We start from the raw sequence: 27,030 nt of genomic DNA on the forward strand, positions 1-27,030 counted from the left end.
CTTCTTGTTCATCTTTGACTCATTGTCTATCTCTTTTCTCATTGTTTTTTTTTCAACTCTATAATCTTGAGGCCTGAGTTGGGCCATGGACTCCTAATTCTGTTCTATTCCTTTAATATTATGGGAGTCTCCTGCAATCAACTTTTACCTAGTTTACGTAGGGGGTCTATTTTTCCCAAGGCTGGTCAGTTCAGGATGAGTCTTTCACAGATCTTAAGTGGCTGAATGATGTAGTTGCGTTATTTTCTAACGGGGCAACGTCAGAGTTTAAATGTGGGGCTTGGAAAGAACACCAAGTACCCAAGTATCTGTGTCTTCCCATGACTTTCCCACATTGAACATGAGCATTCATCCTTAGGGCACAGATCCTCACAAGCTGAGTATTAATAGCCAAAGTTAAATCTCTGGTCATTTAATTCATATTTCCACACTCTGCCTCCTACCTGGGAAAAGATGCTTGTTTCTATCAAGTTCATTTTTAGAGTCAGAACATTTCACGCTGCTGGCACTATTACCATTGTAATCCTCTTGACGAGAGTGGAATTCTCCTTCAAAGATAGTTTGAGAAAAAAATTGGCATGTTCTTCGTTACTGAAATAGAAACACGGACATATTTTAGTATCTCATTTTTTTTAAATAATATTTAATCTCATGAGCATTGCTCTAAGTTAGATGATCATTGGGTTATAATCACATAGAATCCCATTTGTTGAAATTGTCTTCAAAGTAGTAACAAATCAGTAGGTTCATTCTGACAAGGGCAATTTATCTCTTTCAGGAGATTGGCAGGATATGATCATGAAACGGTTTTGTTTTTGTTTTTTTGTAAACAGATGTGTCACCGTATAACATTATTACAGTGCCATTCACTATTTCTCTATGCTATGCTTTTCATCACAGTGACTTATCGTTATGAGCATCACGTAAGGGTTAAATTTGCCTAATTGCTATGTTGTATACCTGAAACTAATAAAACATTGTATGTTAGCTATACTTCAGTAGGGAAAAAAGGCAGATATGGTGCTGTAAGCTAATTCCTTACTCCGTGTCTTTTGGGTCTCTGTCGTAGTTTGCTTGTTTTATCTAAGTTATTGAATATAGTGATGTAAACTTTTCATACTTCCTTCCTATCCCTTTCTCAATATCTGTAGAATTAGTAGGAAAGTAACCTCCCATTTCTGATACTGTTTTTCCTTTTATTTCTGATTAGTGTGGTTAGAGATTTATCAATTTTATTGATTCACTTAAAAAAGTCATCTTCTTGTTTCATTGATTTTCTTTATTTTTTTCTCTTCATTGCTTTATGCTCTAATATTTCCTTTAATTTGCTTATTTGAGGCTTGATTTCTTTTCTTTTCTTTTTTTTAATGTATTTATTTATTTTGAGAGAGAGCATGAGCGGGGAAGGGGCAGAGAGAGGAAGGGCAGAGAGAAAGAGGGCGGGGCAAAGAGAGAGGGTGGGGCAGAGAGAGGGAGAGAGAATAACAAGTAGGCTCTGTGCTGTTAGCACAGAGCCAGATACAAGGGGCTTGATCGCATGAGCCAGGAAATCATGACCTGAGCTGAAACCAAGAGTCAGATGCTTAACATACTGAGCTACCCAGACACTCCTTAATTTTTCTTATTTGTTTCTTAAGGAGAAAACAGTGTTGATTTATTGAATCATTTCTCTTTAATAGTATGACCATGTAGTGCTACAAATTTCCCTCTAATGTGTAGGTTGCATTCAACATATTTGATACGCTGTGTTTTTGTTTTAATTAAGATCAAAATAATTTCTATTTGCTATGACTTCAGATCACATTGAAATTTGAGCAAAACCTTGATCTTGACCTTCAAGTGTGTCTCCACTAGTCTTGCCATCTAAATTTCCAGATGTATTTTAGATACAGGTTTCAAGTTCCACTTAAAAAATCCTCTTAGTGATTTAAAGGACATTGCATTCCATCTGAACATCAAATTCAGACATAATCGAATTTCTTTACATATTGTTTCAATACACGTCCATCACTAAAGTTGTATCATGTATTGTGATAAAGATTATTTTATCATATTCTGCAAAGCACATTGAGAATCTCTAGACTTTATAAGTGATCTCATCTGATTGTGTTAAGGTTCACTCTTCGAAATGTGTTTGGTGGATATTGACAAGCATATAGTATCATCTATTGACACTTTTAGAATCATACACATAGTTTCATTCCCTTAAAAATTCTCTTTCTTAGCCTATTCAATTTCCCCTCTCCTCCAAAATCTTAATAGCCACTTAACATTGTAGTGTTTTGCCTTTTCCAGAATCTTATATAGGTGGAATTATAGAGTAGGTAGCTTCTTGGACTGACTTTATTCACCTAACAGTACACATTTAAAATGGTTGAATAAGTCATTTGTTAAATCACTAAATTACAGTTTGTTTATCCATTTACCTATTGAATGATATTTTGGTTGCTTCCCATTTGGGACAGTTGTGAAGAGAAGTTACCATAAATATTTAGATGCAGGTTGTTGTGTGGACACATTTCAAATCAGTTGAATGGATGCCTAGAACCGTGATGGATGGAGTATATACTAAAACAGTGTTTGGTTTGTAAAAAACTGCCAGTCTTCCAAAGTGACTATACTGTTGGGCATCTCCACAAGCAATGGATGAGAATTCCTATTACTCCACATCCTTACCCGTGTTGGGTAATATCCTTTTAATATTTTTTGTTATTTTGTTGGTTTTAACTGTTTTAATAGATGGGATACATCTTCACCAGTGTTTGGTAATATCCTTTTAATATTTTTGTTATTTTGTTGGCTTTAACTATTTTAGTAGGTGTTTAGTGGTATCTTCTTGCTTTAAATTTTAGGCGTTCTAGCACTATGTGTTGGAAAAGTATTATTTTATTAATGTTTATTTACTTAGAGAGAGAGAGAGAGAGGCTGTGAACGGAAGAAGGGCAGAGAGAGAGGGAGACACAGAATCTGAAGCAGGCTCCAGGCCCTGAGTTGTCAGCACAGAGCCCAACATGGGGCTTGAACTCACAAATCGTGAGATCATGACCTGAATCAAAGTCAAAGTTGGGCACTCAACCAACTGAGACATTCAGGAACCCCCTTTGTTATTTGTTTGAGGAACGCTGGACCACCATAAAAATATCACAAAAGGGCCTGGGAGTACATATACAATTCCTGTCAAAACTTGCTGCATCCTGCATTTGCCTTTAAAACCCCCAAGCCCTTTCCTCTGAGAGGGCTTGCATTTTTTGAAGGCCTTAACCTTCCATAGCCACTTTTGCCCAGCAAAACAATAAAGCTATTGTCCCTCTTTATCCCAAACTCTGTCTTTGCATTATGTTTTGGCTCCAAAGCATGGAGGTTGGTTTTTGATAAACACAGTAATGTGAGCATCAGCATCAGTGAAAATCAAAGCAGAATAATGCTTTGCTTTACCACTCTTAGGTCTTAATAACTCCAACAGCCTTAAATACATATGGCAGGAAAAAGATAATACCAATGTGACTGAACTATAATAGCATTTTTTTTACATTTTGACAAATATCTCATTGAAGATATATGCAATTTATTTTATTCTGCAAATGATACTATGAGGTTAGTATCAAAGTTATCTCCATTCAATATATGGGAAAATATGTTTTGAAAGTTAATGCAATTATTTCAATATGACATAGCTAATTAATAGTAGAGCTGCTTTAAGAATCTTTAAATGACCATTGTGTGTTCTCTGTAAGTTGTAAAGACAAAGTAGATAATTTTATTGGACCCAGAAAACATGTCAAGTGAGTATAATACAGCACAATACTTATAAAATTCTATAAAACCAAAGCTGAGTTTTTTTTTTTTCATGATGCAACTTTTGGCCAAAGTTCAATTAAATTCAAGTTCATTATACTCCTATTCCTAACAACTAATTATGTGGAAAAGTATTAAATACTATGGGCCTCGTAGAATTAGAATGAGAAATTAGACTGAGGAAAATACTTAGAACATTGAAATAATTAGAACACGTGTGAAAAAAAGTCAACGCTAATAATCATAGTCTACTTACTAGTGTGAATACTTTCATTTTTTAATCAAGAAATAGAAAAATATCAAACTCTTTACTGGAAGTCATGGTTCATATCCCTTTGGTGACATTAGAACAATTTCAGCAAACATTCCACAAACTACCATTCATTTTCTTTGTGGCATTTAAAGCAAAATATAAACGAGCGTTGAGAAAAGTTTTTTTTAAGTTTATTTATTTATTTTGAGATAGAGGGCACAAGCAGGAGAGGGGCAGAGAGACAAGGAGAGAGAGAGAGAATCCCAGGCAGGTTCCCCACTTTCAGCACATAGCCCAACGTGGGGCTCGAAACGACAAACCATGAGATCATGAGCTAAGCCGAAAACAAAAGTCAGATGCTTAGTTGACTGACTCCCCCAAATGCCCTTAGAATGAAGTTTTTAATGTAGAATTCAAACTTGAAGCACACAGCCTTAGGGTTTTCCAGATCTAATTCAGGTGTCTCCCCTTCTGTCACCCAGCATCTATGACAAATCTCACCTTCTCTCACTCTTCTCCTCCTAGTGCACATCACAGACTGCAAATTCCCACAGTCAACCCAACTGTTGGAAGTTTTTGGTCATCTCACGATTAACCTGAATGTTAAGAACCTGACAATTATTATTTACTAGGAGGAAAAAACAACTATATGTAATCGTAGTGACGCAAAGTATAGGTATGCTTTAGTGCAGCTGTGTAAATTTCAACCTACAGAACATTAATGGTTCTTTGAACATTACTGTTGTTTTTTAAATGCAACTCAGTCACTTTTAAAAATTTTAAATATAAAGTATACGGAAAAAATCAGGATGGATAATTTTGATGATTGAAATGTTATGATTTTTGTGTCACATCCATGAAAATATTTTCGACTGTGATTGTCTTCTGTAGATAGAAGCACTAACTCTGTCCTTGAAAATACGAAATAAAGCTGACAAGTGTACAAGTGGGAGCATATTTTAAAAATATAACAGCACTACTTTATTGAGTAATACTGAGTTGAAAAACTAAAATGGTTATTGTCACTGATATCTAAGATTCGGATGATTTGCAGTATCCCATAAATGTATGATGCTGTTTGTTCTATTTATAAAGTGTACCATCTGACTCCCTTTATTCATGATTTTTATATCTCTTATGGCCACCGTTTTATAAAACAATTTTTATGAAAGCTGTGTAAAGGTCTTTAACTTTTTTCCCCTATCATAAGCCCTTTAACGATGGCAACACATACATGGGGAAGAATCCTCAGTGAATAGTATAATTTTTCCTATTCAATATGTTATGGTAAATTCCCAGAAATGTATACACTAATTTTAAAAACTAAGTCATTTTATTCATCTTTTAATGTTTATTTTATTTTTGAGAGAGAGGAAGAACGTGAGTGGGGGAAGGTCAGAGAAGGAGACACAGTATCCAAAGCAGGCTCCAGACTCCGAGCTGTCAGCACAGAGCCTGCTGCGGGGCTCGAACCTACAAACTGTGACATGTTAGCCTGGGCTGAAATCGGATGCTTAACCAACTGAGCCACCCAGGTGCCCCTAAAACTAGTTTGTCTTCATATTTAAGCTTTTTTAATATGAAAGATACACATTGATTTTGGACATAAAACTGACAAAAATGGTTTTCTGTACCAAAAGAACGTCATTTTACATATAAATCTCTAATACAGTTTTTCTTGAATTCCCTTAAAATTCAGCCCCGATAAAGGAAGTTAAAGTCAAAGAAAAACATTGTGTAATAATGCAATTATTCTACTCCCTTCTTGTTTGTACACAATCCTTTTTTTTTTTTAATACAAAAGAGGAAAATTCTCAGCTTTTTTCACAAATACTGCAGTTACAGTCAAAAAAATAATAATAGAAGTGTCCTTGTTAAGAAAGCCTTCCCCTTCTAGAAAACAGTAACATCAAGAGACGAATTCAACTAGGGACCTCTAGGAGTTTAAGTAGCTCATACTCATTTTGGATCCTCTATTATAATAGATGCCTGCAATTGAGAATCAATCCCCCTATGGATGGAGAGCCTGACTGAAAAGGAAGTTAACAACAAAACCAACAAATTAAAAGTTTGGGAAAACATGTGGAAGGTTTTCTTTTAATCCATTCTCAGTCGAGAGTGTGTGTCACATATCTTAGGAGCAATGGAGGATCCTAGTTATGCTAATATGCTTTTTCTTATTATTCTCACACTCCAATGAAAATCAGGTTATTTCATCCTTTGAACCAATTACATAAATAAATTTGGAATAATAAAATCCATTTATGTTTGAATGGCAAAGAGTGTAAGAGAAAACATTGTCAGTTTCAAACTGATGGCTCCATTTTCTTTCACTTAAATGTGAGTCCATAGATAGCTATCATCATTAGCTGCCTTATGCAAGTTTTCTTTTAAGCAATGAAGAAAACATAATTAAAATCTTTGGAGAAATTAGTAAAGGATTTTGGGAGAATGCCGCCACAAAGATGTTTTCCTAGGTTGTGACTTCTGATGCAGGAGTTATGAAAACCACCTGTTAGCATCTGAGAGGGTGTGGGTTTTCTTTCATGTTTTAAGTAAGTGATGATATTTAAAGTCAGTTGCGAGTTTTGAAAAATGCTACCTCTTAGGCAACAAGAAAGTGCAAGACTTATATCCAAAAGATCAGTAATACGTAACCACGGTCTTCCTCCCAGAAAAACAGAAAAAAAAATCCCAACATCCACCCAATTGTCCACCTTACCATAATATTTCTATAACTGTAGTGCTTCATTACCTCTACTGAGGATGGAATTTCCGCCCTGTTTATGGTACATACTAAGTGTTAAAGAATGCTGTCTTTCTTTTGAGATTGAACCATATTATCAGGATTTTTTAATACATATTTTATAAGTTTATTTTGAGAGAGAGAAAGTATGAGTGGGGGAGGGGCAGAAGGAGAGGGAGGGAGAGAATCCCAAGCAGGTTCTGCACTATCAGCAGAGAGCCTGATGCGGGCTTAAGCTCACAAAACTTGAGATCATGACCTGAGCTGAAATCAAGAGCCAACCGATTAACTGACCGAGCCACCCAAGCACCCTAATACATGAGTACTTCTAACAGGAAACAATGAAAGTACAATATTAGAGCGGACATAGTATGATGTCACCCAAAGTATCTTGAATATTTTTAAATGTGAGTTAAGTTTTTGTTATATGACGTTCTCAAAGTATTCTGGGGAAGTTACACAATTGACTCGAGAAATAATGTAATGTAAACAAATCATCTCAGTGGAAAATGTAATTATTTGTGTATAAGTTTCCAAATATTTCTTTCCTGAATGCTATATGTTTCAGTTTTTGTCACAGTTCATTGAAGATTTAGTGAAGACTACTTTTATTTCAAATAAACAAATTTTGGATAATTACAAAGAATATTAAAATTCTATTTCATACATGTTGCCAAAAAAGGGAACTCTAGATGCTAATTACAGGATAGATCCTTTCCTCATAAGGATATCTACAAAAAAGAAACTTTAGATAATGACTTGGATTAGAAACAAAGAAAATATCTATTTGAATAAAAAGCACATGGTCGATGTTACTTGGATTTTTCTGTCAGTGAATGTCCCTCAATCTTTTTCATCCCATTAAACATATCAGTTGCCTAAGCATTTTATCAGGAATGCAAAATTCTCCCTCGAAGGAGATTGCAAATTTTCCAACATAGTGTGTCCCAGATCAGATTTGTCACAACTTTTTGTATACATCCCTGTAAATGAGTTTTGCAAAATGGCAGGAATCATTAAAGAATTGTAGACCTTTGAGGTGTGATTAAAATTCACTCAGTATGGGGGCTCCTGTGTGGCTTGGTCAGTTGAGCAACCCACTTTGGCTCAGGTTATGATCTCATGGTTCATAAGTTCATGCCCCGCGTCGAGCTCTCTGTTTCAGGTCATCTCTCTCCCTCTGTTTCCACCTTCCCTGCTGGTGCTCACCCTCTCTCAAGAATAAATAAACTTAAAAAAAAATTCACTCAGTGTGAACAAACCCTACGCTCTAAAGAATGGGCCGGGAATGCTATGAATCCTGGCACTCTTGTTAATAGCTACACAGATACAAAATCTGCTATAGCACGGACCGTGTTGTCAGTTTTACAACTCTGTTAAAATATTGCAGATAAATCATAAGAATTTCTTGGCCTCTTTAATAATTACACCTCTAGACATGTTAACATCAAATGATAGTGTGATTATTTGGGAATATGATATATGGTGCTCACTTAAATAAAATCCAACTTTAAATACAAAGAAATACAGACCACGCTTGAATAGATAGAAATGCATATTTTTATTTGTATATCAGTTTTTGTGTCAAAATACTTCTTTAGCATTCTAATTTACGTATTTTGGTGGTCTCCATTTCAGAGGTGTAGTATTACACTAAATTTATATTTAAGAGGTCATTTTCTGTTCCCAGAATGGCATAGAAAATTGGGGAAAGGGAATGATCTTGGCCATTCCATTATGCCGATTACTGAGATTTCATTGTTGACATGTGAGTAGCGTGTGGGAAGATGAGTAGCTTGACCTACTTAATGCTATAGATATGTTTATTTATATATGCAAATATAAATATATATATTAACATAAAAGGGTGATTGCATTCTTTTGAAAATTTTCCTTATATACCTATACCTGGAAATTGGCCACAAAAAGAATACAGGTATTAAAATCACATTTTTCATTATTTTCACTTGCAATGTTGACCCAGTACACTTTGAATTGTTTTTTCCTAAAGTACATAGACTTTTAATAAGCTGACTTCTCAAGTGATAAAATTTGGTTCATACCATAAAATAATAGTAGTATTAAAATCAACAGTGCCTTATGACTTCTATTAACTCGTGATTTTTGAAAATCTTTATTAAAATAAAAAAAGGAAACTATATGCCAAGGGTTATTACCTAATGTGGGACATTTCAGATGTTACTTAATAGTGACATTTCTTAAAAAATACTTTATCACTATTTTATACTATTTTTAAGTTTTATTTTAAGATATTAGAATAAATGATAGCTAAAATACACAACTGGTTTTCCTACTTCAACCATCTTTTGGACAATCTTTCCAACATTTGCCCTTCAATTTAAACTAATTAGAAAGTAAAAATAGAGGAGCATTTTAATGTTTATAAATATTTAAATGTTAAAATATTGATATACCTGACTTTCTAATTATTTAGAAATAAAGCGAGCCAGATATACACAATTATAATAAATTTGAGAAGATTAATCATAGTTTTATGGAGCCTTCCTGCTAGTTGAATGGAACATCATTAAAATATCTATCATGTTAAGTGTTTTCTTTAGCACTAAAAATAAATGAGACAGCAAAACATGAAAAGACAAACAAGAATCTTAAATGTATATTACTAAGTGAAACAAGCTAATCTGAAAAGACTGTATACTGTATGGTTCTAACAGTATGATATTTCAAAAAAGGTAAAACTATGGAAACTTAAATAGAAAATTTCAAAAGAAAAACTAGGAGGTACATGTTTTAATTTAGCTAATATAATATAAGGACCAGTAAATGAAAATGTTTGGAAATGTAATTCAAAAATTATATGGATAAAAGAAATACTGGAGAGTCATGATTGCCCATCTGTAGACTTTTCAGTTTGCTCTCAAGTCAGTGGGAAATTACTTGAAGATTTGGGGCAAGAGTACTATGGTAGATTTTGGCTTCCAGAATATTGATCTCATCATATTTAACATAAATGCATGAGATTACTATTTTAGGATAGTACATTGATAATGAGAAGACAAAAACACTTGATTAAGTTACCTTAGCCTGATCTATTTCATTGGTATCAATGAATACACTATTTTCTTTTTGTTCACATCCCCTCTATTGTGATTTCTTTTCTGGATTTAGAAAGTTAAGCTAGAGGGGTACCTGGGTGGCTCAGTTGGTTAAGCTTCCCGCTTCGGCACAGATTATGATCTCACAACTCTTGAGTTCGAGCCCTTCCTCAGGCTCTGTGCTGACAGCTCAGAGCCTGGAGTGTGCTTTGGATTTTGTGTCTCTCTTTCTCTCTGCCTCTCTTCCACTTTCTCTCTCTCTCCCTCAAAAATAAATAAATATTAAAAAAATAAAGAGAGTTAAGCTATAAGCTAAGCACAACAATTTCATTTGTTCAGGAATCTCAGGTTTTTTTGTTTTGTTTTGTTTTGTTTTGTTTTGTTTTGTTTTGTTTTGTTTTTGCTTCTCAACCTACAGTGATTTGACAGTCAACCTTACTTCTCCACTGAGACTACCCTCCTGTAGCCTCCAGCAATGTCTATTGCCTTCCCTTCAGGTAAACCCTTTAGGTGATGATTTGCATTGGCTCTTAAAAAATATTTGACAGGGGCACCTGGGTGGCTTACTTGGTTGAGTGTCAGACCTTGTCTCAGGTCATGATCTCATGGTTCCTGAGTTAGAGCTCCACATCGGACTCTGTGCTAACAGATCAGAGCCTGGAGCCTACTTCAGATTCTGTGTCTCCCTCTCTCACTTTGCTCCTACCCTGCTCGTGCTCTCTCTTTCTCTCGAAAATAATTAAACATTAAGAAAATTGAAAAATATATTTGACATTCTAGACCACATTATCCTTCCTATAGCAATTTTTTCTTGTGACTTTCTTCTTACTTAGTAATTACTCATTTTTAGAATTTTTTTGTAATCTTTGTTTTATATGGATGATAAATGTTGACTTTCCTTGTTTCCTGAATTTGTCCATCTCATGTTCTCATTTTTTATGTCGTTGTGCTGTGTGATTTTATTTTCTTTGATGTTTTCAATTATAATGAACATTTGATAATATGCAAATATTCAACATAGATGCTTTAGATACCACACCTCTATTTCCATAGCATTCCTGGATGATTTAGATTTCTCACTGACCCCAAAACCCTGCTCTCAAACCTTTAATTCTTCTATTCCTTTTCCATGTGAATCATATCCACACCATTCACTTACTAAGTTATAAATCAGTCTTTTCTTATATTAGTAAATCGGCTTCCTAAATTGGTAATCCAATTTAATTGGATCCCCACTCTGTAGACATCAAGATCTTTCTAAAATGCAAACCTGATATTATTACTTCTATGATTATTTATGTAATACTTTTGCCAAATTTAGCTCGACTTATTAAGCATCACTTATAATAGTGCTACATATGGTATGTAATAGTTGCAGTGGCATGCCGATGTACTAGTTATGATATAGGCTATGATACTGAATGAAATAGACCCCCCCAAAAAAACAAACAACAAACAAAAAATAGTTGAAAAAGAAGGGTATTTCATTTGGCTCTCTTCTGGTCCTTTTTTCAGGGAACTTGGTCTCTTTCATTATTCTGTTTAAAAATTTCTCAAAAGGTTTCTCTTATCTGCATAATTCAAGCAAGTTTCAGGAAGCTGCTCCTGCTCCAGATTGTGAAAAGTGAAGGAGGGAGCACCTGGGGGGGGCTCAGTCGGTAAAACATTGGACTCTTCGTTTTGGTTCAGGTCATGATCTCAGGGTTTGGGATTTCAAACCCCACTTCAAACCCCTGGAGAGCATGGAGCCTGCTTGGGTTCTATCACCCTCTCTCAGTCTCTCCTTTCTCTCTCTCTCTCCCTCCTTCTCTCTCAAAATAAATAAATAGACTTAAAAACAGGAAAGTGAAGGAAAGGAATTTTAGGGCCAACAACTTTGTGTTTAAGGAAATCACCTGAAATTCCTCATCATGCCTTTCACATCCCATCGTCCCAAACCTAGTGTCCAACCTACAGCTAAATGGAATGAAAGCAAGGGAATGGAGTTGTAAAGGGGAAGTCTGGCTAACAATTGGGAGATTTTCTATCTATAAGGAAATGGATATTGGCAGGCAGTCTCTACTGTACCATCAGGATCAGCTGATCCCTGTTATCCTCAGAGTTTGTGTTTCTGTCATTGTGATTCACATTGATTTCCCCTAATTATCTTTACCTTCTTGATATTTCATGTCGGTTATGCTGTTCTCTTCCTTAGGACAATCCTCTTGACTCTCAGCTTCCCTTACTTGTATTCAGGGAACACCAAATCATAGCATTTCAGAAGCAAACACTAAGGATTTTTGATTTATAATTTGCTTATATTTGTTGATTATTCAAAACTTTCTTTTTTTAATGTTTTTCCCTTTCTCAACATTGGTACTCTTAGTAGTCAATACTTTTACAAATTATCATCAGAATTAATGTTTGTGAATGACTTCTTTATGTTTTCCTCAAAGTCAATAAGAATTTTAGCCTGTATTTTTCAGCCTTGTATAGGGACCATGATGTTTTACATATATTCTTTGATCATCTCTTTTTCAGTTATTCTGGTAACTTCTGGAAAGCACAATTTTAAGATTAGATTTCTATTTTCTACCTTTCATAGGAATTGCAACACTTTGCCTTTTATCTCTATCACTTCCATTTGATTTTGTTGGATTTTCCTTTCAATTGTATTTCTTTCAGTTTATGAAGTTTTCTTCTTGAATCATAGTAAGATTCAAACAATTATTTTTTTTCTGAAAGATGTGCCTTCTTAGTTTTCTAGGAAAAATATTTCCAAAGCTATGCTCTTACGTTCATAAGCCAAACTAATATTTTCCCCCTTTTGTCAGCAGGAGTTTGTTCTCTATGCCTCAAATCAGAATTTCTCCCTCTCTTAAATTCAATCGAGGCAAGGTTTCTGCCATCCTAGTTTTTGCCAATAGATGGGGGTGGAGTTACTACTGGAACCTCTTTCTATCAACCTGATGTTCAAATTACCCTATTAAATATAAAGGGAATTAACAGTATGATGTCCATAAACTGTACCTCAATACTTGGTATCTAGAAAACATTGACTGTTACAGCTTTCTTTTACGCCCATCTACTCTCCTACGGTGCACCTCCTGGCAACCAAAAGAAATAGATTGTCTAAAACATTAAAATTCAGAGTCATCACTTTTATATAATTCTCTTCTATTTCCTAGTCTTGAACATGATCTTGTGTGTGTGTGTGTGTGTGTGTGTGTGTGTGTGTAATATCCCTTCCTGTGTAAAATGTTAATATCTACTCTTTTTCTCCTCCCAGCTACTCCTCGAGACATGCACATGCACTTATTTTTAATCTCTTACTTTCATACATGATGTGCATTCACTTACATACACGTACATTTCCCCTTCACGTCAATTTCTATTTGGATATTTGGAAAAACATTTGCAAATCAGAAAAAGTATTACTAAATGTATATCATGTGCTGACATCATTTAAGGTGTTTTTTAAATTTTATTTTTAAAAGTTTATGCATTGAGAGAGAGAATTAATATGAATATGAATATGAATGTGAGTGGGGGAGGGACAGAGAGAGAGGGAGAGAGAGAATCCCAAGTAGGTTCTGTGCTTTCAGTGCAGAATCCAACACGGGGCTTGATCTCACAAACTGACCTGAGCTGAAATCAAGAATCAGATCCTTAATTGGCTGAGCCACCCAGGCACTCCTGAAGGTATTTTAAGTACAAAAATAAAGATTTTAACAAAAGATCCATTATTTAATGTATCATGCATTCTAGAGGTCTGATACAGAAAATAAACATAGCAAAGAAAATGTAAGGTATGTTAGAAGGTAATGCACATCACAGAAACTGTAGACTAGGGCATCAAAATCTGAGGCTTGATAATTCTAAGGAGGTTGGTCTAATATATCTTCAGAAAGGCTAAACACAAAATGGAAAGAGAGAGGTATACATACAGATATATCTTTTTCCAGATGGAAAGGAAAGCCAATGCTAAGAAGTGATGTACATGAGAAACAGCAAGTAGGTCGGTTGGGCTCAGTGAGTTGAAGTGAACAGATGGAGGGAATAGAAGAGATGATGTCAGAAAGGAAAGGAGAGACTAAAATGCCTAGAGCCTTAGGTACTTTAAAGACTTTGATTTGATTTCTGAGTTCAGAGGTTTATACAAGGAGGAATCCAAATTTGATTTGTGGGTTCTAAGGATCCCCCTTGTATTGAGAATTAAACAACAAAGAACAGGGATGAGAGCAATGGAATTATTCAGAAGGCCACTGCAGTAATCTATACCATGGGTGATAACACTTGATACTCATATCAGGATGGAGTGAAAGAGGCAAATATTGGTAGGGGTCTTAATAAGATTTTGAAGGAAGACATTATATGATTCCCTAAAATATTGAATGAGATGTTATGAGAGAAGGTGTGTGAAGAATGCCCTAAGATTTTGAGACTAAATGACTAGAAGTTCAAAGAAGCTGTTGTAAGCTGAAATGGGGAAGATTGTGGGCAGAAAATAATTTGCAAGGAAAATCAGGAACATGCACTGGGGAACTCAGAATCTCGATAAAGCAGTCATTGTAGGTAAATAGGTGGATATATGGGTCAAGGTTAGGAGTGTCTTAGCTCAGACTACTATAACAAAAGACCACAGACTAGGCAACTTAGACAACAGAAATTGAGTTCTCACAGTTCTGGAGGCTAGAAGTCCAGGATTGTGGTGCCACTGTTCAGTTCTTGATGAAGACCCTCTACCTGTCTTATAGACTGTCACTTTCTCATTATGTTATGTGCACACGTGGCAGAGAGATTTATCTTATTTCTTTCTATATATTCCATATTCATATATATATATATTCTTCCATATATTCGTATATATTCTTGCATATATATATTCTTGCATATTTTATATATATATATATGTGTGTGTATATATATATATGTGTGTGTGTGTGTATATATATATACACACACACACATATATATATATTTCCAAATATTTTAACAATGAATAAGAGAAGGAGATTTGAAGTCAGTGGTAGAAAATTCCCAAAGATACTTCCCATTTTATGAACCACACCTCCTTGTATTTATGGTGCTGGCTAGTCCCCCCTTTTTGAATCTGGCTTGGGTTTTGATTCATTTATAGCTAATAGAGTGTGGCCATAGTGATGGTGCATCAGATGCATTTCAAGCCTAGATGAGAAATATTATAGCTTCTGCTTAGATTTATTGTAGCAATTCCTCTGGAGGAAGCCAGTTGCCCTGAGAAGTTTGGCTAACTTGAGGCTGTTATGTCCCGTGTAATGTTGCCACAAGGAGAGAAGGGGATATCTTCACAGTCCCTAGTTGATCCAGCCATAGGAGCCTAGACTCCAAGCATATGAGTGGAAAAGACATTTTGCATATAAAACTCTATTAAGCCTTCAGGTGATGTCAGCCAGTCCTGTTGAGAGCTAACAGCAGCTGTATGAAAGACCTCAAATAACAACTATTTAGCTTGAGAGATATTAATCCATTTTTTACTACAGTGTTTTGAAGTGACTTGTTATATCCCCAAATCATCAGCATACAGATAATACAGAAATCCACACGTTGTCGTGCATTCTCCAAGGAAATGAATATCGGAAGATACAATAAGTGAGCTAGGTTCAGAGCCCCAAGTAATCTATCTTTAAGTTATGGAAGAAGACAGCTGGTAATACATTAGGAAGGCAGGTTAAAAATTTTCTTTTTGAATTATTATTTTGGGATGGAAAAATTGGTAGCCTTGAGTGGCAAAAGACTTAATTTAGACTTTAAAAAAAAAGTTTATTTATTATGAGAGAGAGAGAAAGAGAGCAGGAGGGCAGAGAAAGATGGAGAGAGAGAGAATCCCAAGAAGGCTCCGCACTGTCATCTCAGAGCCCGATGCAGCACTGGAACTCATGAATCATGAGATCATGACTTGAGCTGAAACCAAGAGTCAGACGCTTAACCAACTGAGCCACCCAGGCACCCCAAAAGACTTAATTTAATTGCTTTAAAGGAACAGTTTTTTAAAAAAATCATTTAAAGGGAAAATTAAAAAAAAATAGTTTTATAGAGAAGGAATAAAATTGAAGAGACCTTAATGAGGCTTCTAGGAAAATAGTTTTCATCAGATTTCGGGGAAGGAACAAGGAATGCTGAACTATGCAGAGATCCATCCACAAAGGTAAAATGCTATTAGTACCTCCACGGCTGAAGGAGCTAAGGGAAGAAAGAGTGTACTTTAAGGCCAGACATAGGTGAAATCATCAAAGAATCTCCAGCAAATCAGTACTAGTATGTAGAGAAAAGCAGGAGAAAAATACTCAGATCTCTCTCCTTCTACCCTCGGTATTTCATTTTACCTTTTGTTTCATTGCAAGGCAGCCTGAGAGATGGTGTCATCAGGGGCCAGGTTAACAGATGCAGAGCAGGCCAGGGGAGGCCGGGGTGTAGAGGGGTAGGGGATACAGAGGGACGAAAAACAAGCACATTAAAAAAAAAGAAGCAAAAAAAGAAAAAAAATTAAGGAAGTAAGACATGAGGATTACTGACAACAAACAAGATTCATACACTTTTCAAAAAGAAAAACTGATGCTGACCCTATATTACATCTAACTTGTTTTCAAAGCTTGAAGTTTTTAATATCTAATTTACAAATGTCATGAGACACAGTTTTCACATACTATTGTTTGATATTCTTTTCCCTGCTTTCTTATAACGGACATCAGTCATCACTGTACATGTTGCCACTTTGACAATTAAAACAGGTATGACAGAATGCATATATAAAACTACTGTTCAGTTTTCTTTTCTAATTCAAAAAATAGAAAAATGCCTAAGGGGAACAGGAAATTGTGTCTTTGTTCTAATAATACATTAGAATAGAAGGCAGGAAATAACTCTACCTAGGGAATCTAGGAATTTGGGTTATGGGCTAGGTAGAAGGTGAGAAGGAGAAGAAATATAGATCACTTATTTTAGGGAGGTGTTTTATGTTAAGTTTATTTATTCTGAGAGAGAGAGAGAGAGAGAGTGGGGGGTGGGCAGAGAGCAGGGGAGGGGCAGAGAGAGAGGAAGAAAGAGAATCCCAAGGGGGCTCTGCACTGTCAGCACCTAACCCAACCTGGGGCTTGATCTCATAAACCACAAGATAATGACATAAGCCAAAATCAAGGGTCAGATGTTTCACTGACTGAGCCACCCAGAAACCCCATAGGAAGGTGTTTTTATGACTGTGTATACATGTATTAAGCATATTGAAGACATAGCATTGCCTTTCATCCGAACACAGCACATCAGATGAATAGGGGAGGTGTGTTTATTGGGATTTTCCATTAATAGATTTAAATCGTAGTCTGGACTGCTCAGCACAAGCATGAAAAGTGCCCAAGAATTTGGTGAGTTTTATTGAACGGTTCTAGTGGATACACATGTAAGTACTCTTAGCCGTACGTGGAGCAGGGATCTTCACAATGATGATGAAGTCTGTCCCTGCTAGTTAACCCTATGTGTTTAACTCTCATGCATAAAGTGGATTTCTATTCGGTTTTGTTTTTTGATAGCACAGAAACCGACTATGCACTTATAAGAATGATCCCTGAGTTGGAAATAACTGGTATGTCCCCCAAAATAAAAAGCCGTATTTACTTGACTTTTTAAGAAAGAAGAAAACTTTCTTTAAAGAAATTTTAAGGAATTGGAAAAGACTAAGTGAACAAAAATGAGATTAATAAGAACAAAAGTATTTTTTGTGCCATACGTCTTTTAGCTTATTTTAAACTCTGAACTTATTGCATCTTTTAATAGTTTGCGTAAGACAAAGATTTTTAAAAATAGGCTGTTTTAAAAAGACTACCATTATAGGCCAATTTCCTTGAATTTATGAATTCTAAAATGCAAAATGTCGTGATGCACAGGTCTTTAATGGTTTCCTAAACTCCAAAGAGTTAAGAACATTATAAACATTAAATCACTTTGCTTGAGCTGAGGCATTTACTAATATTTAAATATTTGCTGTTAAGTATGAGAACAACTAGTTTTACTTAAGGGTGTAAATCTTGTGTTCTGTGAAAGAAAGACATTTCAAAAAAAATAGAAGCTAAAGAATTGATTTTGTTCATAGAAAAATGATATGCAGTTCCTCCAGTGTTTCATTTTCTGACACAAATTACAAGCTCTCCTCTCTTTAATGCATTGTGTAAAATGCAAAAAATATTTATGGACAATTTTCTTAATGTAAGCTTTTTAATTTGCAAAATTCTCAGATATAATTATATTTAGATGTTCTATGTTGTTTTTGTAAACTAATTGTTGCCAGAAACCTCAGTACTGAAACCTAATATTACATCTAATCCTTATTACTCATAGCAGTAAATAATTAGTAACTAAGGACTTTAAATAAGAAAATAATAAATTAAATATATAATTAAAAGTAAATTAATAATAAACACATCTTGGTCTCCCTTTTCTGGAAATATTTTTATTCATAAAAGCATATTCTTGAAAGAAAGCAGTTTTGAAACAAAATGCCACTAGAGGTGATGGAGACATTAAGATTATAATTTTGCCTGTTGTGAATAGATAATCAAGAAATATTATTATGCCAAATAGCACAAAAAAGATCAAGCTAATGCCTGGGGTTTTAGTGCACCTATAAGGTATAAAATTATTAGAGCTGAAAATGTTCGAGTCAAATTTGGATGTTATTTAATAATAGCAACATTTTTAAGTTGATTTTATTTGCTTAGAGAAAGTGAGAGAGAGAGAGGATCCCAGGCAGGCTCCATACTGTTGGCATGGACCCTGACCAGGGGCTCAGTCCCAGGAACTACGAGGTCATGACCTAAGCTGAAATTGTGTCAGATGCCCAACTGACTGAGCCACCCAGGCCCCCAATAAGAATAAATCATTAAGTTCCTTATGTTTTGCTAGAAATATATTCTTACCTGAAACAGAGTTGGCTGGCAATACTAAAAAGCAACATGGAAGGGAGAGAAAAAAATTGAAACATATAAAATACCACAGGTAATCATTATTTTCAAAGAAAGAAACTTTAGTTAATATATTCAGACATAGATTTTTTTCCCTTTTTCCAAAACTAGTTATTTCAGAACTGTCCATAGTCTCTCAAAAGTCACTTTGTAGGCTTTAAAAAACCCCTATGGAAATATTTTAATGTAAAGAAATGTTCACGGGACGCCTGGGTAGCTCAGTCGGTTAAGTGTACAACTTCAGCTCAGGTTGTGATCTCATGGTTTGTGAGTTCGAGTCCCGCACCAGGCTCTGTGCTGACAGCTCAGAGCCTGGAGCCTTCTTCAGATTCTGTGTCTCACTCTCTCTGCCCCTCCCCTGTTCATACTCATGCTCTCTCTCTCTCTCAAAGAATAAATAAACATTAAAAAATTAAAAAAAAGAAATATTAATGATGAATGCAACTTATCTATACAGTTTCCTCTTCGTTCTTGAGGAAGTATCAATTTTCCTTTTAACTGATTCTCTATTGATTATAGTCCTTTAACTTAAGTGCATACATTAAAACATAAAATGGGTTATATTATTAATTTTTCTGTCATGAGGTTTATCAGTTATTGCAAGTTGCTAAACATAATATATGATTTGATTTAGCTGTTTAATTAATGACCTTATTTTTTTTCCTAAATGCAATTAGATTTTTTTCATTTCTGTTTTTCCCATTTACTTAATAATTTCTGAACATAAATATTTACCCAGTAATTCTAAGTTACAAATATAATGCGATAATACTATTTTGACATAAATGGACCAAAACATTTCACCAGAAGAATCACTAATCTGTTGGAAATGATTTTTAGAGTCTTTGCAGTGCAAGGGGAACAGTTTTGAAAAAAAGACAAAGACTTCAAAAATAATGCACTATGAAGGATATGTGAACTGTAATGAATATGGAAATATCCACTAAATGAGGGAGAAATACTAGAAAAGATAGCCTGGCACCCTAATATCTTTTAAAAGTCTATATGCTAACGGATAATGTGAAAATTAACCCAACTGGTAAGAATTTCACTGTAGGGAATTTCATCCGTCTGATATTACTGGGAAAACAAAAGCAAACAAGCCTAACTTATAGCATCAAGATGAAACTCAAGGACATGGTGTATTGACAGCAGAATAGAAGGAGCCTAAGTATGTATCATTACGATGTGTCTTATTTAGACATCCATGTGATTGACACTGACAAAATGTTAGATGTAAAGGGAAATAACCAGACCATAAAATTGCAGAAATGGTTCCTTCATTTGATCAAGATTGAGGTAAAGAATTACTAATGTCTTACCAATTACTAATGAAGTAAAGAATTACTAATGAAGTAAAGAATTACTAATGTCTTAAACCCTGAAACTTTTACAACAAAGTGACTATTTTGCTAATACAGTGGAAAGTTACAAAAGTCATATGCATGCTGACTAAAAAGCATATGCTGATTTTAAAAGAACCGAAAGTGGCATATAGGCAAGATATACTTGTGACACATGTTTTACTTCCCTTGATTACAATCTCAGGGAATAATAATAAGGGAACGATGATGATGGTGACAATAATGGTACAAAATTAGAACTGGGCCTAAATAGAGAGTGCTGTCGTGCTTTCTAAGCAGGACCCTTTCCACAATATTATTTCCTACAATATATCCTTAAACTGGCTTTAATACTTTAAAACCAAAATCTTTCTTATATTTTCTATTTTTGTAACCGTGTTGTTCTCATAGGTATATTTGATAATGACGATCACAATTTCTCTACATAATGATCTTCCCATTACAGAATATAGTCATTCATTTATTTTATTATTATTATTATTATTATTATTATTATGGGAATTGTTCATTAAAATTCATTCTTCTATCGATTTTAAGACCTATCTTACAAGGACATCCAATGCAACATCCTTTAAAATGAGTTCATTAAATTTGGGTACCTGGGTGGCTCAGCAGGTTAAGTGTCAACTCTTGATTTTTGACGCAGGTCATGATCTCAGTTTGTGAGACTGAGCCCCGCAGGGGGCTCTGCACTGACAAGGAGGAGCCTGCTTGGGATTCTCTCTCCCTCTTTCTCTGCCCCTCCCCCACTCGAGCGGGTATGTGCTCTTTTTCTCTCTCTAAAAAAAATTAAAAATCATAAAAAAGGAGCTCATAAAATAGAAAAGTTTTGTAACATTTCAATCTTCTAAGAGTATTGCTAGGAAGGACGGTTAATTCTACTCACCCTTACAATTCCAAGTGTCCAGGGAAGACCAGTCAAAGTAGACGGTAAGACTACTGAATTAACATGAACATTGAGGCCAATCTATGGCGTTTTTTTTTTTTTTCCCCGATGCTTTCTTTTCCCCTAACACCTGCAAATCACAGGTGTCTGAAAGTAGTTGTGTCTTTCCCTTAGGTGTCCCCCAAGATGTAGACCTACATCTAAAGAAAATACCATATTTGCTTTGGGTATCCATCACACTATGCTCTCTCAAGCTTAATAGTTTACCCATAATAGTTAACCTGTTACTATTCATTGCTCTTCACTTGGCTGGTTGTGTTAGTTTCTCAATTTGGAAGGAAGGAAGGGTAAATAACTTGCAGTCTAAGGGCGACTGGGTGACTCAGTCGGTTAAGCAACCAACTTCGGCTCAAGTCATGATCTCACGGTTTGTGAGTTTGAGCCCTACATCGGCCCCTGTGCTGACAACTCAGAGCCTGGACCCTGCTTCGGATTCTGTGTCTCCCTCTCTCGCTGCCCCTTCCCCTCTTACACTCTGTCTCTCTCTCAAAAATAAACATTAAAAATTGAAAAAAGAAAAAAAAAAAGTTTTGGTCTCAACATTACAACCAAAACAAGTACTTTTGTTGGCACATGTATACACACACACACACACACACACACACACACACACTCACACACACACCAGAGAGAAATGTTATTCTTTCTTATTGCCATCTGTGTCAATAAACAATATTTTGTGTGGCTCAGATTTAGGACAAAAATGAGTTAAGTTAGAAGAAATGCCAGAGAAAGTGCAAGAAAGTAGGAGAATGGCATAAAGGAAAAACAGAAGAACAATCTAGATCCCAGCCGGAATTGTAATCCAAGAAGTCAAATGTCCTAGTTTGCTGATCTCTCATGAGAACTATAATCCATATTAGGTAGGGTATATTTTACTGGATGTCTGATTATTTTTAATGTAATTTCAAGGAGATAGGATGAACTAGTCTTTTTTGCCAGATTCGATTCTATTTAACATGAGAGTTGTGGGACTATTTGAACATAAAGATATTTCTGCTTGTTAGACCTAGTAAAACTCTTTTATCTTCTAAAGTAATGGAGTTAAAATATATGGCCCTCTCTTGGGTTTTCTTCCCTCTAAGAGTAGCCAGGGTTAAAAAGTCATTTCAAACCTAGCAAAAGTGTGACCCAGCCAGCAAGTTCATTTTAATAAACTTCCTTTTTTTACTTTTCATGGAACCAAAAGTGTATTTAATTTGGGATGCTGTTGACCACATAGGGGTGAAGTCAGGGAAAGGGCCACAAGCGTTATGTGTGCAATGCTCACCCTTAATCACCAGAGGAAAGAAAAGGTTAAAATGGTCACAGAGGAACACACGGCATGGATGGATTTCTGAAGCTATTTTCTGAAAACCCTATTTCTGGGAAAGAACTATTATAGGAAGGTGGAGCAGGAGATTTTCTTCACTTAGAGGAAAAGCTGACATTTGCCCCCGTAATTCAGTGTTGTGTCAATGTCCCTATGATGGTACAATTGTGTTATGAATCTTCTCCGCTTTAGATTGTGGGGCTAAATGGGAACATAATAGGAGGGAATTTGTTGTTGTTGTTGTTGATTTCTGTCTAATTTGCTTTGTTTTAGGATTGGTCATAGGCCAATACTGATTTCAGTGATATCTGCAAACTGAGGAAAGGAGGCAAATACAATCTCCTATATATTTTGGCAAATGTAGACTGGATTCAAATTTTTAATCGCTTCTGGTGTTTGGCAGTGTCCCACCTTCAGCCAGCCTTTAGTTAGTACTGACACAGTTCATGATCATTAGCCAATTAATTGAATAAATTACAATAAAAATGCACCCATTTCTTTTTCAACAATCCTTGAGAGCTAAGGATTGTTATCTATCACTGGGCTTTACTACCACTGAAATGAATAATATAAATAATCTAGATAACTATAAAAAAGGAAAATTCTTCCCCCCCCACCCCCAAGAAATTTATATCCTATTAGAAAATTAGAGAAGGACACTAAGGTCATAGTCATATGAGATTCGGATTTATTCATGAAATAAATAGTACTCTTTGAGGAAAAAAAATAATGAAAGTGTTTTTGTTTTGCCTTGGTGTGTGTGTGTGTGTGTGTGTGTGTGTGTGTGTGTGTGTGTTCTTCCTGGAATGCAATAGAAAACTTTTCGGTGTATGGGTATTTACAAGGATCCTCTCCGTGAGTAAACTCTAGTCAGACTCCTCTGAGCCTTCATCTTGACTGAGACTCCGCTTGGATTATATGGACAACCAAATAGTGAGTTGCTAACAGCACAAGTCTGTGTGCCTGAAATGACACTACCCTGCCTGAGAAAACTCAAGCCTGCCAAGTAATGTACTGTTTGTGCCGGCCAACAACTGATGCTAAGGACCCCAGTCTCCCGTTTATGAATGAATGTAAACTAATTTCAGTAACTGCTGGTTCGCAGATCCAGGTAGGTTTCAGATGGATCACACCCTCCTGCTGGATTTTGATCATTTTTCCCTTCCCTGACACCACTCGAGGCTCCACTGGGCCCTGTCCCCACTGCCTCAGTCTCTGTTTGCTTGTTTTTGTCTGTTATATAATTGACATGTAACCTTGTGTAAACTTAAGGTGTACAACCTGTTGATTACCATAGTAGCTTTAGTTTCATCTCTCACATTAGGTAACTATCATTTCCTTTTCATGGTGAGAACATTTAAGATCTGGGCTCTTAGGAATTTTGAGTTATAGACTAGAGTGCAGTTGACTATCATCACCGTGTTGTACGTTAAGGTCTCCAGAACATACTCCTCTTTCAGTTGCAAGTTTACCTTTCAGCAGAACTTCCCCAATTCCCCCACCCTCCAGGTCCTGGTAAGTACTGTTCTACTGTTTGATTTATTCTTTAAAATGCCCAGTCTTCTATGCATAAGTCGAAATGGAGCTCAGCTCTTTATTCACTGCTGGGGCACCTGGGTGGCCCAGTTGGTTAAGCGTTCAACTTCGGCTCAGGTCATGATGTCCTTCCCGGTGCATGAGTCTGAGCCCCCATTGGGCTCTGGGCTGACAGCTTGGAGCCTGGAGCCTGCTTCAGATTCTGTGTCTTCCTCTCTCTCTGACCCTCCCCCGCCTCTAAAAATAAATACACATTAAAAAATTAAGAAAAAATATCCAGTGCTCTTCCATGAGGAAGAATACTTCCTATTCCAAGGGTTTCAGGATTGCCATGTATCTTACTTAGCCAATTAACTATGAGCATGAATGTGACAATTCTGAAGAGAAATTTTAAGGGCTGGGGCAGAGTTTGTGATGAACTGATCTTATCTCTGTTTGAGAACCTAGCAGCATGGGTTCTTAAGTGAAGACAAGGTGAGATTGACCTAGGATAGAATGTAGGATAACATACCCTAGTTATTGTAAGAAAAAAGATTTGGGAGTTATTTGTTATGCTATAACCTAGCGCATCTTTGCCTGGGCACAGGCAGGACCATAAAGAGAATATGAATATACATATAGTAGGAGGGTTCTGAGATCACCGTCAGAAAATATTATCACTGAATGCAATGTAGTTAAATCAATAAAGCAAAAAGGGTAGATTTGTCTCCCTGTTTCTTCATTTAATTCATTTCAGTTTTATTTTTATTCTATTTTTTTAATTCATTCAACATGTGTTGAAATGTCTTCTAGGGAGTCCTCCTTAAACAAATTCAATTTCATTCCCCTTTACTGGATATAAAAATTTCTTCTATGATGTTCATCCTTCTAGGCAATTTATATAGATTTGCATAATAGGTACTCATGATATATTTGGTTATGTAAATTAAAATTACCTATTATTGATCTGACAAAACTTTCTTATGTTAATACATACATATCTATTATATTCATTTTAACTGCTCTATTGTATTCTATAGTAGGTTTACAATTCCATTTCAGTTTATTTAATTGTTCATATTGATGCACATCCATTTACCCCTAATTATTCACTATTATAATCAAAATTACAATGGGTATTCTTATGCTTTCTCCCTAAGCGAGTGTGTATGACAAGAACTGGTAATGGGATGGCCTGTTAATTCTTCCATTGTTTTCCTCTTTTCCTCCAAAATGACTATAGTGGTTTACACTTGCACAAGCAGAAAAGGCTATAGCTTATTGCACAGCTATTTTTTGAAACATGTAAGACTTTTATATCTTTATTATTTAACAAGCTTACAAGTACTGCCCTAATCCTGTTCTGGGCTCGCAGTCATCATGTTGATATTTCTAACTTCACCTACCACTCCTCCGCAGTTTTCTATTAAAGATTGGGTAGGGAAGATGGTTTCTGATAGCTGTAAGTTCTTCGCATCCTCCATAAAAGGGCAAAAATTAATAAAAAATAAAAGCAAATAGTGGAATTCATGAGAGCCTAGTATTTGCACAGGGAATTTGTTAGAGACCGCAGCATGGTGGTACTGGTGCTTGACAGACTATATGTATATATATGTGTATATACACATATATATACACATATATACATGTATACATATATATACATATACATACATATATACACATACATATTTATGCATACATATGCATATAAATGTATATACATATATATACATACATTTGCGTATACACACATATATACATATATGTATATATGTGTGTATATATATATATATGTATATATTCTGAACAGCTTATTTTAGGCCAAATTTGTGATTTTTTTTTCCCCGATATTGGGAGGAGGGGCTTTAACCTAACAACGGGATGTTTTGATCTTGGTGGCTCATTTCAGGTCAAAGAAGTTTTGTCCACAATTGATTGTCTCTTTATACAGAGGCGGAAACATAAATTAAGATACAGTGACCATAGGGATCTTAACAATCCAAGTGTCCCCAAAGGCAGGAAGGATCTCAAGGTACAGGATGTCACAGCTCATCACTCACACACAGTTTTTCCTGAACATGCTTGGCTGGTGCAAAATTTTATTACAAAAAAAATGAAAAAAAAAAAAAAAACAAAAAAACAAGGAGCCCTTATGTGCCTTTTGGTATCAGTGGGCAAAATGATATTTGATATTCTTAGAAAACAGCTGACTTTCTTACGTTACAGAGTAAAAGAGAGGTTCTTATTTTTAAAATATGCTTGCCAAACTAAGAGAATAAAGGGGAAGAAAGTGTCGTGTTAAGCTGCTATTAAAGCGAACATTATAGAAAGGACAGAAGATTTTGTTAGCATGTGGAAACCACCCTAAAAAGGCTGGTGATAGCTGTATCAAGTGACTACAGAAGATCTACACAAGTTTAAGATGAGGATCAGTATAAAAGAACTAAGGCAGTATTAAATGTCGTCAAGGTGATAGTTACTGCAGTTGTCAACATTAATATATTGCCTGGACTCTGAGTGATGCTGGAGAAATTATATAAGAAAGTCTCTTAAATAGGTCCAGATAGATGAAAGATAGTAAAGGGGGTTCAGGCAAGATAATTATAAAGTGTATGCCTGGCAGAATCAATGGAAAAAATGTTGTGTTGGTGTAATTATTAACAGAGAAAAAGGTATGCAAGATTTGGTTGAATAATGGATGCTTCCAGGAGCAACAGGAGGACTTGATTTCATATTTCTGTGATGAGAGGCACCAAAATATGAAATGTACAAGAAAATGCTAGAAAAACACATTTCTGGATTAGATAGAAAAGGTAAAAAGAAAGAAGTCCTTCAGTTCCAGCTACCTCTGAGACACCTGGGACACAAGCTCCAGAAACATCTATCACAGCCTCAGCTCAGCAACCTTTTGAGGACAATTCTACAATTGTGGCACAAAGAAATGTGAGGATAAGGATCCTTGGCTTTACAGAAATAGCAATCCATAGACAGGCAGTGGCCACATCACCGGGGGCACAAGACTCACATGTGTTATTTCAAGACATGGT

The sequence above is a fragment of the Panthera tigris genome, chromosome A1 (assembly GCF_018350195.1).
Source record: "Panthera tigris isolate Pti1 chromosome A1, P.tigris_Pti1_mat1.1, whole genome shotgun sequence".
Classification (NCBI taxonomy): domain Eukaryota; kingdom Metazoa; phylum Chordata; class Mammalia; order Carnivora; family Felidae; genus Panthera; species Panthera tigris.